The sequence below is a fragment of the Erythranthe guttata genome, chromosome 8 (assembly GCF_056151865.1).
Source record: "Erythranthe guttata isolate IM_541 chromosome 8, IM_541, whole genome shotgun sequence".
Lineage (NCBI taxonomy): Eukaryota > Viridiplantae > Streptophyta > Magnoliopsida > Lamiales > Phrymaceae > Erythranthe > Erythranthe guttata.
In genome coordinates this window covers 15840341-15843602 of record NC_142540.1, presented here as the reverse complement: position 1 = coordinate 15843602, position 3262 = coordinate 15840341, and the positions used below count along the sequence as shown (strand labels likewise).

General features: G+C 40.5%; 1 pseudogene; it reads left to right on the top strand.

The window, feature by feature from the left end:
- The first annotated feature begins 292 nt into the window (after nucleotides 1–292).
- LOC148768611 (mitogen-activated protein kinase kinase kinase 17-like) lies at nucleotides 293–1107 on the top strand (annotated as a pseudogene).
- Nucleotides 1108–3262: the final 2155 nt, after the last annotated feature.

Sequence of the window (3262 nt, the reverse complement as noted above, 5' to 3'; positions counted from 1 at the left end):
CAACATTAATAGAAGAGTAAAAAGCAGTTTGCCCCCTAAACAAATGGCCGTTTTGCACTTTGCCCCCCAAACAAAAAAAAATTGCACGTTCTTACCTAAACTTCGGTTTTTGTTGCACAGTGCCTCAAAATTGGAATTTTCCGGCCATTTTGACCGGAATCTTACGCACGTGCTTTTCACGTGAGTTTTAAAGGGGCATTAGAGTCTTTTCACTTACATTCTTCATAAATTAAAAAAAAAAAAAAAAAAAAAAAGAAGAAGAAGACGGAAAATCTGCAATTGGAGACAGAACATGTCAACACATTCGACGAGCTGGAGGAGGAAGTACTCTCCGCCGTCAGATCCAGATTCCACACCGTCTACACGATCGGCCCCCTCTAGCTTCTCGAGAAGGAGATTTACGGCGGCGGCGGCGACGCCATCGGATCGAATCTGTGGAAGGAAGACATGGAGTGTTTGGAGTGGCTGGATAAGAAGCATAACGACGCCGTTCTGTATATCGGAGGAGTTCGCGTCAAAAGGCACAATTGCCGACCGAATTCTTCGGCACCAGCTGGACGAGCCGTCAATCGGTTACTACACGTGCGGAATCCTCAAGGGGTTAGAGTACTTGCATTCCAAGGGGATAGTGCACTGCGATATTAAAGGGATCAACGTACTGTTGACCGAATTAAATGAAGTCAAAATTACCGACTTCGGCTGCGCTAAGTTTGCCGACGAGGCGGCAATTGGCGGCACTCCAATGTATAAGCCGCCCACGGTGAGGAGCAGGGTTTTCCCGCGGATATTTGGGATTTGGGATGCACAGTTATCGAGATGTCCACCGGAAAATCACCGTGGCCTAACGCCGCGGCCACGCTTCGCCGGATTGCATTCTACGGCGAGGCTCCGGAGATTCCGGGTTTCATCTCCAGCGAGGCGAAGGATTTTTTGAGTAAGTGCTTGAGAGTTGATCCAAAACAGAGATGGATGGCGAAAGAGCGTTTACGGCATCCTTTTCTTGACGAAATTCGATTCGAACATTCAGAGAGAAGATCGAAGACGACACGTGTTCTCCGACGAGCATTCTTGATCACGTGGGTGTATGACAGCTTCTTTTTCGTTTATTTATTTATTTATTCTTTTTCTTTTTCTTTTTCTTTTTAATATTTATTTGTATTTAATATTAAAGATGCACTTGAAAGGACGAATTTACCCCTCAAATCTCACGTGCAAAGCACATGTTTTAACATTCCGGTTCAAATTGCCGGAAAATTGAGTTTAGGGGGCACCGTGCAACGAATTAACGAGTTCAGGTAAAAACGTGCAACTTTTTTTTGTTTAGGGGGTAAAGTGCAAATCGACCCTTAGTTTAGGGGGCAAACTGCTTTTTACTCTTAATAGAACCGCCTTCGTCTTCATGTATTGCATCACCATGTTCATCAACTTCAATAACGGAAGTTTGTGCTCTAGTTAGCTCGACATTAAGTTGGTTACATGGCTAGATTGTATCATCCTCCGTAACTTTGATGCATGGCTGGATCGTATCATTCTCCACCTCTTCAAAAGGATTCGCCCTCGAATCCGAACCTTCATTTTCTTCGATTGGTGGCGCGGGTTCGCAATTTTCTTCCCTCTTGGACTCAGCCTCAACATTCTCACTTACTTCTTCCTCAACTAGCGCATCAATAACTCCCAAATCTGTTTGAGTGTTCTCTTTCTTAAAAGCTTGATAAGCATCTTCATTTTCAAGGGGCAATAAAGAATCACCCTTTCTCTTCAATTCCTCGTAGTCTCCTTTGTCTCGTAGAATTTCTTCTTCTTTGGGATTTTGTAAGGGTTCTATCGTTTGGCAGATCTCCTATGTGATTTCCAACTGGATGAACTCCTTTCTTCTAACTTAGTAACTTGCATCAAGCTATGCATCTTCATTTCCCTATAATAATGGGAAGGAACAAACCTCATTCTCATAACTGCATTCATGGACTCCAAATCTTCAATTGATGGTTCGCCACAACGCCGCTTCGTTAAGACAAATTGGTCCCACCAACTAATTTCATATTCAATGAACGCTTCAGATGACGAGCTTCACTTTCTTCTTTTCGGAATAGTAATCACAATCGAATACGTGTTCAACCTTTCTTTCCCATTGAGTGTACGCCTCGAGATCACTCTTACCTTGAAAGGGTGGTATAATCAACTTCATTGAGCTACGATTTAGATCTACGCCATGTCTTTCTCGACCAAAATATCCTCGGCTCGATCTATCCAATCCAGACCATCATCCCATACTCCCCGTCCTTGATTTTGTAACATTCACACCAAAATTTCCATCACGCTCTACCTCTTTATCAGGATAAGGTATAACTGGTTGGTGAACATCACGTCGTACGTATGACCCTCGAACATGTTGTTGATCTTTGTGTAGTTCCTTTAGTTGGGTAACAATTCCTTCTATCCGATCTTGGAGTTCCTGGAAGCGTTTGTCCATTGGCGACATCATACGCTGCTCAATTCATTCTCCTTTATAACAGGCCTTCTCGGACATAATCAAAACAAATATTTTTTTTTCTTTTTTTTTTAACACTAATAAACCCTAACTTGGGCTAGAAGGAACTCTAAACAAGGACAAAATTCGAATATTTTTTTCTTTTTTCTTTTTTTTTGACACGAACAAACCTAACTTGGATGGAAATAAATCTAAACAAAAAATAAAAATTTGATATTTTTTTGTATATTTTGTTTTACGAAGACTCTAAATAACACAACTCAAGAAAAGATGAGATATACTAGAAGACACAACAAAAAATAAAGATAGGTGAAACCTGTTTTGGATGTTGGCTCTGGTTACCAACTGATACGAACCCCGTAGAACTTGTTACGAGACCCAATACCTTACGCGGAAGAAAGATCGAAAAACATCCAAAAACAAATGATTCAGATTGGCGGAAACAAGGAATAATGACCCCATAGCTATAAAGAGCTAGAAACCATTATTATCAAGGTGATATATAATATTGACCCCGTGGTTATAAATAACCAGAAACCAATATTATGGCGCTAAGAAAATTACAAGAATCCACTTGTAAAATCCCGAAGTTGCTGTAGAACAGCGAAAGAGAAATAACTCTCAATATACTCAAATATTCATTAAAATTCGTCCATTAAAATAAGCCAAATTGGCAACTTATTTATAAGTGCTAAAAGACTCCATTTTCACAAGGAAAATGACTCCTACCTAAACTATAATCAAGTAACATCTAATTAAACTAATTCTAACCAT